This window comes from Hyaena hyaena, unplaced genomic scaffold (genome assembly GCF_003009895.1).
Source record: "Hyaena hyaena isolate Hyena2069 unplaced genomic scaffold, ASM300989v1 scaffold_130, whole genome shotgun sequence".
Taxonomy (NCBI): domain Eukaryota; kingdom Metazoa; phylum Chordata; class Mammalia; order Carnivora; family Hyaenidae; genus Hyaena; species Hyaena hyaena.
This window is the reverse complement of record NW_024080762.1, coordinates 1,564,599-1,581,299: the sequence shown is the minus strand read 5'-3', so window position 1 is coordinate 1,581,299 and position 16,701 is coordinate 1,564,599. Positions and strand designations below refer to the sequence as shown.

Genomic DNA, 16,701 nt, shown 5'->3' with positions numbered 1-16,701 from the left:
GAGCCCAAGTGTCCATCAACTGATGAATGGATAAAGACGTGAGATAGACACATACACACACACACACACACACACACACACACACACTGGAATATTACTCAACCATTAAAAAAGAATGAAATCTTGCCATTTGCAACAATGTAGATAGAATTACAGTATATTATGCTAAGTGAAATAAGTCAGTCAGAGAAAGACAAATGCCATATGATTTCACTCATACAGTGAATTTAAGAAACAAAACAAAGGAACATGTTGGGGAGAGAGGAAAACCAAGAAACAGACTCTAAACTATAGAGAATAGACTGATGGTTACTAGAAAAGAGGTGGGGAGGGGGTTAAATTGGTGATAGGAGGGGCGCCTGGGTGGCTCAGTCAGTTAAGCATCCGACTTCAATTCAGGTCATGATCTCGAGTCAGGCTCTGTGCTGACAGCTAGCTCAGAGCCTGGAGCCTATCTTCGGACTCTGTGTCTCCCTCTCTCTCTGACCCTCCCCTGCTCATGCTGTCACTGTCTCTCTCTCAAAACTAAATAAAGCATTAAAAAAATTTTAAAAAATAGGTGATAGGAATTGAGGAAGACATTTGTGATAAGCACTGAGTATTGTACTGAATCACAAAAAGCTACACCTGAAATTAACATTACACTGTATGTTAACTAACTGGAATTTAAATAAAAACTTGAAAAAAAATAGTAAGATGAGATCAAATAAACAAAAAAATTAAACTAGATAAAATTATAACTAAGAGAACAATGAGAAACCTGCTATAGAAGAGATATATTTTCAAGGACTTTTGGGGGCTGGCTCTGTCTCTACCTCCCCTAACAACAAAAAGATCCTGCCCCTGGCTTGCTGATAAAATTATACAGTTGATACTATTGTAAGTCTTATTCAATGTTCCCTTTTCCTTCAAGGTTACCTTTTTATCTAACCTTATTTCATTTCTTACAAGTATTCTGCATATTCTTCTGATCTTCTCAAACCCCACATAAACACTTCCAGAATGATTTCAAGCTCAAACAGCGATTTCCAGCTCAAAATGTATTCCTATTTTCATCTCATCTTAGTTTCTCCATTCCAGTCTACAAAGAAAATATATCCCATGTCCTTTCGAGGGCTAATAAAACCTATTTCTTATCATCTCTGTCAAACTTATCCTATCAAAGAACCATCCTCATGTGTTCCACTTTCCCTTTCTATTTCATCCTTTAACATATAAAGATGTTACATTATTTTTTTTAAATACCTTCAGTTACTTCTCTCATATTACATACTTGTGAAAGTTCTCAAATGAAAAAACTGTTTTTTTCCTACATGATCTATTTTACTTAATATAATTTATTGTCAAATTGGCTTCCATACAACACCCAGTGCTCATCCCAACAAGTGCCCTCTTCAATGCCCATCACCCACTTTCCCTTCTCTCCCACCCCCCCATCCATCCTCAGTTTGTTCTCTGTATTTAAGAGTCTCTTATGGTTTGCCCTTTTCCCCCCTCTGTTTGTAACTTTTTCCCCCCTCCCCTTCCCCCATGGTCTTCTGTTAAGTTTATCAAGATCCACATATGGAAAATACATGGTATCTGTCTTTCCCTGACTTATTTCACTTAGCATAATACCCTCCAGTTCCATCCATATTGCTGCAAATGGTCAGATTTCATTCTTTCTCATTGCCAAGTGGTATTCCATTGTATATATAAACCACATCTTTATCCACTCATCAGTTGATGGACATTTACGCTCTTTCCATAATTTGGCTATTGCTGAAAAGTGCTGCTATAAACACTGGAGTACATGTGCTCCTATGCATCAGCACTCCTGTATCCCTTGGGTAAATTCCTAGCAGTGCTATTGCTGGGTCATAGGGGAGTTCTATTGTTAATTTTTTGAGGAACCTCCACACTGTTTTCAAGAGGGGCTGCACCAGTTTGCATTCCCATCAACAGCGCAAGAGGATTCCCGGTTCTCCACATCCTCGCCAGTGTCTAGAGTGTCCTGATTTGTTCATTTTAGCCTCTCTGACTGGTGTGAGGCGGCACCTCAGTGTGGTTTTGATTTGTATTTCCCTAATGATGAGGGACACTGAGCATCATTTCATGTGTCTGTTGGCCACCTAGATGATCTTTCAAACACAGAGAATATTATGGAACATATAAAAAGGAGTCATATAGCTACCATCCAACTCAACAAGTTTAAAAACTGCTGAAATTACTCCAGACCAGTTTTATAAACAAAATATTAGAGATATATACAGTTAAAGCTCCTTCCTTTGCTCTGCAGAGACAACCACTGTCTGAACTTGGTATTATTCCCATACATGTTTCTGTATTTTTATTACATATGTGGGTCTCCATAAATTATATAGTACTGTTTTACTCTTTAAAGCTTTAAAAAATGGTGTCATACCATACTTAATAGTCTGCATCTCATGTTAATATTCTCTTCTACTTATAAATGCTGATACATGTAAAAGTTCATTAACTGCCATATAATATGCCACTGTATGTAGGTTCATTAACTGTAACAAATGTACGGAGCAGGAAGAATGTTGATAACGGGGGAGACTATGCATGTATGGAGGCAGGAAAGGGGGTCTGAATCTTCTGTTCAAATTTGCTGTGAACCTGACCTAAAACTGCTCTTAAAAACAGGTCTATTTTTTTAAATCCTGTTGAATGATTATACCACAATTTACCAATCTATTGTCCTTCTAATGAACACTTAAAATGTTTCCAATATTATACTATTAAGACAATGCTGCAGATCTCATACATGTCTTTTCACGTGTCTTTGCTAGAATTTCTCTGGGCTTTACACCTAGAACTGTGGGGTTATAAGCATATTCAACTTTACTAGATATTAACAAAATGTGCTCCAAAGCAGTTGTACCAACTATTTCACAGCCAGGATAGGAAGGGCTCAAGTTTCTCTGCCTCCTTACCAATAAAAATATCGTCAGACTTGAGTTTCTGCCAGTAGAAGTGTAAAAAGGTATCTCATTACTTTAATTTGCATATCTCTGATTACTAGAGTGACGATGGGCAACACTTATTATTTGCCATTTGGACTATGTTGCTTATTCATTTGTTTTTTGAGTTGTCTTTTCTTTATTGGTTTAAATGAGCTTTTCATATATCCTGGATACTAATAAATTTTCAGTTAAATGTGTGATAAATATCTCCTGCCAATCAGTGCCTTAGCTTTTTATTTTATTCACAATGCCTTTTGTTGTAGACAAGTTTTTAATAGTCAAATTTATCAATCCTTTACAGATTATGATTTCTTTTTAGTAAATTACAGTAACAACAACTGTAGTTAACTCTTACTGTGTGTTTATTTGTAGTCATTTTTCTAAGCATTTCACATGTTTTATTTATCACAATTCCTGAGGGCTGTTTTTACCATCATCATTCTTATTTTACAAATGAGAAAACAAGAAAGATTACACAGCCTGCCCAAAGTCATAACTAGCATGTGATAAAGTTGATATTTGAATCAGTTAGTCTGGCTCTTAAACCTACATAGCATTATCTCCTGGTGCAGTTTTTAAAAATCCCTCCTCATCCTGAGGATATAAAGTTATCATCCTGTATTTTCTTCTAAAAGGCCTAAGTTTTTCTTTTCTCATTTATGTATTTAATCCATATAGAATTTATTTTCGTAGGCTTTTAATTATTTTCACACCAACTCAGATTAACAGTTTAATCAACACCACAATAAAGAGTATAATCTTTCCCCTGATTTATAATTTGCCATGTAGCAAATTCCATATAAATATCAAGGTGTTCTGGGCTCTGTATTCTCTTCACTAGTCTATCTGTCCATCCCTGAATCTATCTTAATTACTATAGTTCTATAATAAGTTTTGCTGGAAGGTATATCATTTCAATTTGTTCCTCTTTAATGTTACTTTGACTATTTACCATAAGAATTTTGTGATCACCATGTCCACTACCATGAAAAAAGCCCTTTTGACATTTTTTAATGTTTATTTTTTGACAGAGCGCACACATGCACAAACAGGGGAGAGGCAGAGAGAGGGAGAATCTGAAGCAGGGGCTCCAGCTCCATGCTGACAGCAGAGAGCTCAACACGGGACTGGAACTCACAAACTGTGAGATCATGACCTGAGCCAAAATCAGACGCTTAACCAACTGAATAAGGCATCCCAAAAACCTTCTGACATTTTAACTGACACTACACAAATTTCACAGATTAATACTAGGAAAACAGACATCCTACTGACTTCCCATTCATGAACATCATGCTGTTGTTATTTTTTTTTTTTAATATTTTTATTTATTTCTGGGAGAGAGAGAGAGAGAGACAGCGTGAACAGGGGAGGGTCAGAGAGAGAGGGAGTCACAGACTGAAACAGGCTCCAGGCTCTGAGCTGGCAGTCAGCACAGAGCCCGACGCGGGGCTCGAACCCACGAACCGCGAGATCATGACCTAAGCGAAAGTCGGACGCTTAACCGACTAAGCCACCCAGGCGCCCCTCCTGCTGTTGTTATTTTAAACTCACTAGCTTTCACTTCTAAAGTTTCTGTCATTTTCATATCCACCTGATCTTTTTTCTACCTTAAATGACATAACTAGTTATTTTTGTTTTGCGTAAATGGGGGGAGTGGGGCAGAGAAGAAAGAATCCCAAGCAGACTCCACGCTCAGCTGTGAGCCCAAATCAGAGCTCGATCCCACAAGCCTGGGATCATAACCTGAGCCAAAATAAAAAGTCAGACACTCAACTGACTGAGCCACCCAGTTGCCCCCATAACTGTTTTAATTTAAGGGATATTACTCATTCACCTCCTTTAAAATACTAAATATAAACTTTATTTTTCAGTGAAGTATTTTAATGTCATCCAGAGAAAACTGCTCTTCTCATTTATTTCATATTTTCTCAGAATTAGATGCCTTAATTTGTTTGAAAATTTAGATTTATAGGTGTACTTTCTGATGGAAATTTTTGTTTTTCATACAAACATTTACTGAGAACCTCCTATTTACCACTTTGTTTTAACATAACCACAATATCATTAACCACACCTTTAAAAACTAACAATTTTTAGTATTACTGGTCAGTGTTCAATTTCACCAGTTATCTCATAAATCTGTTTCTTACAGTTGGTCTGTTGAAATCAGAAGATACGTCCTACACTCAAAGAAACACAAACCTCAGCTGCTTTCCCTGCAAGGTCCCAGCCACAGCCCTACTCACTGTTCTATTGCCTTTCTGAAACATATGAATGTTTATCTTTTTACACCCCATTTAAGTCAACTTGGTTTTTCTCTTTTTACTTCATCAATCATTGCTTTGTGTTTGCAAAAGAGGGATTTGCCTCAAAATATCACTAACAAATATATCTTGACAGCAAGCCATTAGCATTTATCAAAATCATCTGGGCAATGTTTTAAAAATATACATTTCTAAGCCCAATAATGGTCCTGAGGTTGGGAAATCTAGGCAGTTCTGTAGCTGCTGGTCCAAAAAACAGTATTTGAGAATCAACGGTTTACATTTCCACTCTGCACTTCTTTACCACTCTTCCTATATAGCAAGCTCTAACAATATTCTTTGAAAATATCACCAATTACCATAAAATTGCCAAATCCAAAGACTTCTTCTGAATCTTCATCTTATCATGACACTCTATAGCATTTGACTAAGAAAGCCATCTTCTCATTCTTGAAACTGCCCTCACATGACAATTATTTTTCTTGTAAATTTCCTGATAGGCTCACTCTCTTTCTGATTCACTCTCAGAGCTCCTTTTCCATTACCCCACTTTCAAAAACAAACAAACAAACAAAAAAATCTCCCAGTTTCTGGTCCCCCAGTGTTCTTCTCTGAATGACTTTACCTGATCCTCTATCTGTAATTTATACCATTACCTGTTATCTATGAATGCTTCTGCACTACAACAACAGAGACCATATGGTCCACAAAGCCAAAAATGTTTACTATGTGCCCCTTAAAAGAAATAGGTTAGGGGATGCCTGGGTGGCGTCCAACTCCTGGTTTCAGCTCATGCCATGATCTCATGGTTCATGAGATTAGCCCTGCATCAGGCTCCATACAGACATCATGGAGCCTGCTTGGGATTTTCTCTCTCCCTCTCTCTCTCTGCCTCTCCCCCATGCTGGCTCACTCTCAAAAATATATAAATAAACATTAAAAAAAAGTCTGCCAACTATTCTAGGGTAACCACTAAAAAATTGGAAAAAGGTATAACTTCTAACATTGTGAAAAAATGGAAATGATTAAAAAATAATCAATTGAAAAGAATGCAAAAGGGAAGGAGTTCTTGGATAGAGTTAGAACAGATGGAACAAATGGAAAGCAAACTAAATGTATCAATAACTATATTAAATGGAAATACTCCAGTTAAAAGACAATGATTGCCAAGAGATTTTTTTTTTTAATGTTTTATTTATTTCTAGGAGAGAGAGACAGCGTGAACAGGGGAGGGTCAGAGAGAGAAGGAGTCACAGACTGAAACAGGCTCCAGGCTCTGAGCTGGCAGTCAGCACAGAGCCCGACACGGGGCTCGAACCTACGAACTGTGAGATCATGACCTAAGCGAAAGTCGGACGCTTAACCGACTAAGCCACCCAGGCGCCCCTGCCAAGAGATTTTTAAAATCCAACTATATTCTGTTTTCAACAGACACGCATCAAGATCTGAAAGTTTTAAAAAAATTTCCATTTACCATGTAAATTCTAGACAAAAAAAAGTTGGTACAATTAAAATAACATCAAGCAAAATAAAAAAAAGAAAGTTGAGTTAACTATCTGTTAGGTCCCTTTTAGCCCTTACGTACTGTAATTCTAGGGTTAGGCCTGAAATGAAGGTCTCTGGATATTACTGGTGACTCTGAAAAGTATGAAGAAGTTAAGGAAGAAGTGGCAGAAGATAGATTGGCAAGCAAGTAAATTAGCAGACGCTGGTCAAATCTGCTATAAAGAAAAAAGGGAGAAGTATGAGTGAATCATTTGCTAGAGGGCTTGGGAGCACATCGTTATGGTTATAAATAAAATCAAGTAGAAAAGGGGCGCCTGGTTAAGCGTCCAACTTCGGCTCAGGTCATGATCCCACGGTTCGTGGGTTCGAGCCCCACTTTGGGCTCTGTGCTGACAGCCAGGTCAGAGGTCAGAGCCTGGAGCCTGCTTCAGATTCTTTTTCTCCCTCTTTCTCTGACCCTCCCCTGCTCACACTGTTTCTCTCTCTCTCTCTCTCTCATAAATAATTTTTTTTTTAAATCAAGTAAAGAAGCAGAAGCTGAAAATTTAAGAAAATGAAGGTCTATCACAGGAGTCAAGGTTCTTCAGTAAACCAGATTAAATGAGAATGAGATTTAGGTCAAAGTTGGACAGGTGCCTCTCTCAGAAAGTAAAAAACATACTCTTCTTTTCCTTAAAGAATTAAAAAGAAAAAAATTTTGAGAAAAAGCTTTTCAGGTAATATGTGACAAACTTGCATGTTAGCTGATCTTCATCACTAGATAGCATATAAGAGCCCAGTAGTAGGTATAGTAGGTCAATGCCAAGTAAAAGCCAAATGGAGTGCTGACAGAAAATACATTTTGTAATATTTCAACTAAAGAAAAGGTGATGGAAAACTAATTATCAGATGACACACTATATAACATAGATACATGGACAGCTAACTGGTTTCATCTGCCCAGTAGGTAATCTGACCCTTCTAGTGAAAGTACAGCACTGTGTTTGCCTTTAAAGAACTACTCCTCCCCTGCCATTTGACACACCTCACTTTGAATAGACTGACCTCATCCCCGAGTTAGGGGAGGAAGAGTGGTATTAATCGTGACCCAGGCCCAGGTAATCAGTTATTCCATTCCACTGGCAACAGTGGCTGGTCACAGATTCCATATTGGAACTTTGCTGCAACTGTTGAAAGAAGCATTTTCTTTTCTACTGGACTGGTTATCCAGAAAGATGTAAATCTAGAACTGTTTGCAGCCATCTTTCCTGAAAGTACAGAAGCCTCTATGCAGTAAAAGAAAATGAACAAATACGTGCAGCAAAGCCTTATCAACGTTTTTTGGGCCACTGAAGCTAGCTGTGCCTCAAATATACTCCACCACTGAACTTCCTTAAGTGTGACAATCAATTCCCTTTTATCCTGAACCACTTTGAGCTGAGTTTCTGTTCTCTGCAATCAAAGGAACTCACTTTAATACCCTTTCACAATATAGGGCATCTCTTATTATCCAAATTACTGATATCTAAAAATGTCACAGTCTAGGAGCATCTGGATGGCGCAGTTGGTCAAGCATCTGACTTTAGCTCAGGTCAGGATCTCACAGTTCGTGAGTTTGAGCCTTGCATCAGGCACTGTGCAAATAGCACAGAGCCTGGAGCCCACGTGGAGTTCTGTGTCTCTCTCTCTTCCCCTCCCCTGCTCACACTCAGTCTCTATCAAAAATAAACATTAAAAAAATTTTTTAGCTAGGGGCGCCTGGGTAGCTCAGTCAGTTAAGTGTCCAACTTCAGCACAGGTCATGATCACATAGTTCATGAATTCAAGTCCCATGTCAGGCTCTGTTCTGACAGCTCGGAACCTGGAGCTTGCTTAGGATTCTGTGTCCTCTCTCTGCCCCTTCACCACTTGTGCTCCGTCTCTGTTTCTCTCTTTCTCAAAATAAATAAACATAAAAAAATAAAAATAAATTTTTTAAATTTAAATTTCACAGTCTAAACTCAGGAACCAAATATATTTGAATAAACTTTTAGGTATTTACTTCATAATCATGCTAGTTGCTACCCAAACTTGGGGAATCAAATAGATTCAAACAGAGCAGTACCCCTTAACAACCAAATTCACTATCCAAATTGAAGACTGGATAAAACAGATTTAGATGGTGAGGGATACTTGTAATGCCAATCATGCAGAAGAAATATAGCAAGGGATGTACAATATAATGTCACATGAAAAAAGTTAAAATATAAAATTGTATATAAAGGCATATGTATATTAAAAAGGACAATGATATTAGACTTTTAAGTAATCTTCAAAATTCCTTTTTATAGTTTTCTTCAAAAATAAGTTTGATGTAGGGCGCCTGGGTGGCTCAGTTGGTTAAGCGTCAGACTTTGGCTCAGATCATGATCTCACGGTTCATGGGTTCAAGCCCTACATTGGGCTCTGTGCTGACAGCCAGCTCAGACCCTGGAGTCTGTTTCGGATTCTCTCCCTCTCTCCCTGACCCTCCCCTGCTCACGCTGTGCCTCTCTCTCTCTCTCTCAGAAATAAATAAAACATTAAAAAATTTAAAAAAAATAAGTTTGATGTGTATTACCTCATTTGAGTTGAAAAGGAAATCTCTGAGAGTTAACAAGCTAATACTGGTCAAATTAGATTTTTTTTTTACATTTATTTATTTTTGAGAGACAGAGTGTGAGCAGGGGAGGGGCAGAGAGAGGAGACACAGAATCTGAAACAGGCTCCAGGCTCTGAGCTGGCTGTCAGCACAGAGCTCAACATAGTGCTCGAACCCACAAACCGTTGAGACCAGGACCTGAGCCAAAGTCGGACACTTAACTGACTAAGCCATCCAGGTGGCCCAATACCTGTCAAATTAGAAAATTAAGGCTTAAAGAGAAAAAAAAGTCTATGTAAATTTATCTTATGATAAAGATAGCATTTCAAACCAGCATATAAAAAGATTATGGATAAATGACTGAGAAAAAAATAACTCATACATATAAAGAATTAAGCATATTACTGGCACTTATAGAGCAATTACACATAGCTGCATCAGTTATAAAGAAAATTATTTAATACGCCTTTTTCCCCCTATCTCAAAGCAATATTTCAAAAGTATATGCTAACAGAGGGAAACAATGCGGTGAGACAGTTACTGTGGTCCGTAGGGTGTGGTTCGGAGTAGGCCAGCTTATGCTGTTATTCAGTGGTCTGAGTTAGAAGAAACTAATTATAGAGGAAAACTGTGGTAAAGAATGAAAATAGAGAATACAGAGTTTCCTTTAAATTAGAAGTTCATTTAAAAAAAAAGTAACTAAAGATATTTAATGCCATATTTTGCATCTGTATCCTAATAAAATTTAATTTTCAAAAAATTTTTATGGTTGCTTTCATTTCTTTACCAAGTTTTCAAGGTCATTTTCCAAGAAGAAAAAAAAAACAGAAGTATCCTTTTTCTGTACACTCACTATCACAAGGATCTACTAATGAATGTAAGATCGTATATTAACATTCAGTAACAAAAGAGAATAAAATCAAGCAAATTCATATCTAAAAGATAAAAATCTAGCTTCACTACAGAGAAAGTAACTCCAAGCAAAAGTCTCACCAGTAGATATTAAAAGGAGAACATTCTACTATCAAAACAGGGTCCATTAGAGAAAACAACACTGAATTGAAAGCTATTTTACAAAAATAATTTGGAAAACTGGGGCTCAAGAGCTAATAATCATGTTTCTTCATTTTTTAGTACTTAAAACTGAATTTACAAATAAATATGTAACTTAGATATGTAAATATTTGTATTTTTAAACTTTGCAAACTATGTGTTTTTGTTTTTTCAAAAGTCTCTAAATACTCTTTTTACAAACCCATTTCCCCCTCTTCCTGAGCACACACTACACTTATTTCCCAACCTTCCTTGCAGTTAATTATAAGGGACCATGCAACTGAATCCTTGGCCAATGGTGTATGGGCAGGGGTGATGTCCTTCAGGCTGAGCCAATAAGAGCCCTTAAATAAAGGGGTGGGAAGGCCTGTCCTTCCTTGTCTACTGGAAAATGGAAAAGATCCACAGAGAAGCTCTAAGATCCTATGGGATACAGAGCCACTAAATGAAACAACCCTGGGTTCCAATTGACCACACAAAGAAGAACACCCACCATTACCCCATCCCCATCCATCTACACTGGACTGTGATGCAAAAAGATATAAAATTTTACTGTGTAGAATCACTGATATTTGAAGGCTGTTTAGTAATAGCATTTAGCCTACCCTGACTAACGCATTACTAAGAAATTTTCTAACCTCTCCCATGAGGAAATTCTTCAATATCTAATCCAACAATAAGTACTATTGGTCTTTAAAATATATCCCGAATCTAACCATTTTTTGCCATTCCCATCTATACCACCTCATTCAAGCCCCTTATCATTCTCTCATCTGATTAGTGAAGAAAGTGTGATATGTCTGTATCCATTGCTCCACTACAGTCTATTTTACACCTAATAGGAGGAGTCAACCCTTTTTAAAGGTAAATCAGATCATGTCACTCTCTTACCAAACTTTCAATGTCTCTCCATAACACAAATAAAACTGCAACTTCCTTAGGAGCACATGTACCCCAATGTTCATAGCAGCACTCTCCACAATAGCTAAAACATGGAAAGAGCCTAAGTGTCCATCAACAGATGAATGGATCAAGAAGATGTGGTTTATCTATACCATGGAGTACTACATGGCAATGAGAAACAATGAAATCTGGCCATGTGTAGCAACATGGACGGACCTTGAGGGTGTCATGCTGAGCGAAATAAGTCAGGCAGAGAAGGACAAATATCATATGTTTGCACAAATAGGAGGATTAGGAGGAACTTGACGGAGGAACAAGGGCGAGAAGAAGGGCGGAAATGGTGGGGGAAAGGGAGAGAGGCAAACCATGAGAGACTCTTGAATGCTGACAAATACTGAAGACTGATGGATGTGGGGGGGAGGGGGGATGGGCATGGAGGAGGGCACTTGTGGGGATGAGCACTGAGTGTTATGTGGAAACTAATTTGACAATAAACTATTTGTTAAAAAAAAAAAAAAACTTCAACTTCTTACTGTGGCCTACCTTCATCTTTCCCTCACTCTACTCCACTTTAGCCTCACTGCTGTTTTTTGTTTTATTTTTAATTTAAGCTTATTCCTGCTTTAGGACCTTTACACTTCCTTCCTGCCCTCTCTACCTAGACCTTCTTTTATACACTGAGGTCTCTGCTCCAATGCCAACTCCTCAGAAAGGATTTTCTTTACTATCCTATCTAAAATTCCCTTCCCTGCTATATTCTCCTTATCCTGATCTATTTTTAATCACAGAACTTGATAACACTACCTAGAATTAAATTACTATTTATTTGGTTTTTTGTCTACTGGAAAACATCCCCACTAAAAGGTTTTTGCCTTTTTCATCATAGGTATCCACAGCTTAAAAATGTATTTGTTGAAGAAATAAATTCACATATGCTGTGTTTTAGAAATCATTTTTATTGCTTAAGGCAGTCATTTTATTAACAGCTTGTTTTCCCTTTTATTTTCATCTATATACACCACTTTATTTGACTTCCTGTAAGAGCTATTCTCAACAATAATTTAACAACATCTGGCCTTAACAATGAGCAAGTAGGGGCACCTAGCTGGCTCAGTTGGTAGAACAGGAGGCTCTTGATCTCAGGGTTGTAAGTTTGAGCCCCATGTTGGGTACAGATTATTCATAAAGTAAAATATTTAATAAATAAATAAAATTTAAAAATTAAAATGAGTATCAGATTTCTTTTGTAAGGAGTTAATCAATGTTGCTGATATAGTTAAGTGTGCCCAGTAATATATACAGAAGATGGCTCTTGGGGCACCTGGGTGGCTCAGTTGACCATCCAACTTGGGCTCAAGTCATGATCTCACAGTCTGTGAGTTCGAACCCCACACTGGCCTCATTGCTGTCAGAGCAGAGCCCACTACGGTTCCTCTATCTCGCTCTCTCTGCCCCTCCCCTGCTTGCACTCTCTCAAAAATAAACAAACATTCAAAAGAAGATGGCTCTTAAAGAAAGAGAATATCTAAATGGACAATAAGGATATGAAAAAGAATTCAACATCTGCAACAAATTAGATTATTGTTCAAAAAAATTCACTACCTGGGACGCCTGGGTGACTCAGTAGGGTAAGTGTCCAACTCTTGATCTCAGCTCAGGGTCGTGAGTTCAAGCCCCGCACTGGGCTCTGTGCCGGGTGTGAAGTCTTCTTTAAAAAAAAAAAAAAAAAATTATTCACTACCTATCCTCAAGTCAAGTATACCTCCTCATCCCCTGAACTGAGCTAAGTCACATGACTTACATGATATAAACATCTTAAAATATGCTTGCCTGATCAGGTATGCCTTCTTCCATTTGTGCCACCACTACGACAATATGCATTATCTAGCCTACTAGTCCCAGTAGGAAGATGAGATACACAAGGAAGAGCTATGCCAGGAGACCCACAAATCATGACTAACAAATAAATATTGTTGTACACCACTGGCAATTTTCAAGTTGTCTGTTCAGCATTATTAGTTGACTAATATAATATCATTAGTATCTGAGAAATGAGAATAAAAACCGCTACATCATTTGTAAATAGCCAAAGAAATAAAAACAATCAAAATCACATCAACAATAAAATTAATAAATGGAATACAATACAGCAATAAAAAAGAACTGCTGATACAAACAACAATTAATCTCCCAGACAAAATACTGAGTGAAAAAAGCCAGCTACTGAAAGATATGATCAAAATTATCCCACTTATACTAAATTCACAGATAAAATAAAAATATGGTTATAAACTTCAGAAGCATGGTTCCCTTTAGGAGTGGGAGGCAGAGCACAAAAGGAAGCCTTATAGAGTTTGATAAACAGTCTTTATCTTGATCCAAGTGGCAGATAACCAGGTATATAATTTTTAAACTGAGAACTTTTGTACTTCACTGCATACCTCAATAATAAAACGAAAGGAAAAACATTAGCCTAACTAATGAGATTGGTTATTTGAAGCTAAAGTGGCATTCCATGTGCTAAATATTATCAGTCCAGTATTACAATTATTATTGTATAACTTAAGAATGCCTCAAAATTAAACTTTACTGTAATCACTAAAAACCTGGAGAAAGCAAAAATATGCATCTAGTTTAAATATTAATCCAAAGACTTATTTTTTAAATTACATTATTTTAACAGCTTCAAAATACACTAATCTTTTGCCATTCTATTAAGATACCACGTGGAAACTACACTATGACCAAAACATGAATCTTAAACAATTTAAAATCACTCCCTCTACAAGATAGCTCTCCAGTGTTTGTAGATAATATATTTTTCTTTGGGGGACCTGAGTGGCTCGGTTGGTTAAACACCTGACTTTGGCTCAGGTAATGATGTCCCAGTTCATAAGTTCAAGCTCCACTCAGGTCCTAACCTCAGTTTGTTTGTTTTTTAGTTTACTTATTTATTTTTGAGAGAGAGAGAGCATGAGCAGGTGGCAGTCGGAGACAGAGGGAGACACAGAATCCAAACCAGGCTCTAGCCTCTGAGCTGTCAGCACAGAGACCAATATGGGGCTTGAACCCATAAACTGTGAGATCATGACCTGAGCCAAAGTTGGTCACTTAACCAACTGACCCACCCAGGCACCCCCTGATCTCATGGTACTTGAGTTCAACCCCTGCACTGGGCTCTCTCCAGTGAGCACAGAGCCTGCTTCAGATCCTCTGTCTCCCTCTCCCTCTACTCCTTCCCCACTCTCTCAAAAATAAATAAATGTAAAAAAATTATTTTTATTTAAATTTTATTTACATTTTAGTTAACATACCATGCAATAGTGGTTTCATTAGAATTCAGTGATTCACACTTACATATAACACCCAGTGCTCATCAGAACAAGTGCCCACCTAGACTATCTCGCCCCAACCTCCTTCCATCAACCCATAGTTTGTTCTCTATCATTAAGAGTCTCTTATGATTTGTTTCCCTCTCTTCTCTTCCCCCACCTTCCCTTATGTTCATCTGTTTGGTTTCTTAAATTCCACGAGTGAAATCATATGGACTGACTGAAATCAAATAAGACTGACTTATTTCGCTTAGCATAATACACTCTAGCTCCATCCACGTCACTGCAAATGGCAAAATTTTATTCTTTTTCATTGTTGAGTAATAATCCATTATGTATACATATATACCACATTTTCTTTTGTTTTTAAAACATGTTTATTTTTTAGGGGCGCCTGGGTGGTTCAGTCAGTTAAACGTCCGACTTGATTTCGGCTCAGATCATGATCTCACAGTCGAGAGATCAAGCCCCATGTGGGGCTCCATGCTGGCTATGGAGCCTGCCTCAGAGTCTCTTCCTCTCCCTCAGCCCCTCCCCCACTCTCACTCTCATTCTTTCTGGAAAAAAAATTCTATTTATAATTAGAAAAAAAACTATACATGCTTTTTATCTAGATTATTTATTCAGAGATTTCATTTTACTAGCTCAATGATATTTGCCTATAAGACTACCAAGTTACCCTTCCACAGTCCTCACAGAAAGAAAACTGTACATCAAACAGCTTTCTCTCTTAGGTTCCCAATCTCTAAATGATTCATGTTTTATGTGAACACACATTTAATGACCCCTATGAGCTCCGGAATGTGCTACATCTCAGCAGCACTTCACTTCTCTAAAAGTCTACATTTTCATTCACAGGTTTAGGAAAAATAATGCCTCTTTACTGAGAATAAACAAACACTGTGCTATATGCTTGATATGCATTACCTTATTTACGAAGAAATGTGTGCTATTATCCTCACTTACAGATGCAGAAACGAACTCCAGAGGGGTATGTAATGTTCCCAAGATGATACAGATGATCTGGAGTTAGAAACCAGGTCCCAACTTCTTAAACAATATGCTAAAACTTAGCACAACTAAGAAACATGATGATGACGATAACAACAGCAAAACACTCACTTAGCATTTACTGTGTGCTTAAGTCATTCAATCCTCATAATAATCTTAATCAAATGTATATTATTATCCTCATTTTACAAACCAAGAAACTGAAGCACATGAAGATTTCTACTTGTCTCAGGTTACTGGCTAGTTAAATGGCAGAGCCAAGATTTGGATCTCAGTGGTCTCGCCTTAGAATTTGGGCTCTTAAATACTATGCTACTTTGCCTTTCATAAACTGCTTCATGTGATAGTTGAAAAGCTACACATCCTATTTCCTCTATGAAATCATAAGCTTTTTATGGAGCAGTGATCAATTCTGACCCCACTACAGCTCAACATTAGCTTTTCCTTTAGCATAGAGACTGGTAATAATAAAGGGAGACTAGGAGGCATATTGGGGTCCACAGTAAGGCTTCATTGCAATAGTGATGTTTGATGTTAGCCTTGCCACTGAACTCCCAAACTGTGTTGTCAACTGCTTAGCCCATATGTGGTGGTCTCCCCTACCAGTCTATTGGCTTGCTGAAACAGAGTATTTGTCTTTATATCTGCTACACAATGTTTGGTACTCAAAAAATGTTTGTTGAATAAATATGTGAAACTATTACAGAGGGTTTTACCTCACATAGCCACTATCAATAGAATCAATAATATGAAACAGATTCAGAAGCAATTTTATAATTTGTGATAAACCACTTATCAGGCTGTTGAAGTAGAAAAGAGAGCAGGTAAAAACAGTGATAGACAGGAGAAACAAATAAGACAATAGGAACATATATTATTTACATCTAGTAGTAAATATGAGAACAAAGCAGAGAGACTTCTTCTTCCTAATTTACACATTCATAAATTTTTATTTCTTCAGTTCTTTAAGATAACCTTCTTTTGAGCACTTCTTCCTTTAACTTTCAACAAGAATCAGAGACTTGGGGGGTTGATCCACTTACAAACTCTATAAATGTCCA

At 37.4% G+C, this 16,701-nt stretch overlaps 1 protein-coding gene across 3 annotated transcripts in view; it reads right to left on the bottom strand.

Moving 5' to 3' along the window:
• The window catches only part of MYO9A (myosin IXA), a 233,627-nt gene extending 220,691 nt beyond the window's left edge, over positions 1-12,936 (bottom strand). For all 3 annotated transcript variants that reach the window (XM_039237839.1, XM_039237840.1, XM_039237841.1), the window contains exon 1: positions 12,900-12,936. The gene's annotated coding sequence lies outside the window, so the exon portion shown is untranslated. The remainder of the gene's footprint in view (positions 1-12,899) is intronic.
• Positions 12,937-16,701: the final 3,765 nt, after the last annotated feature.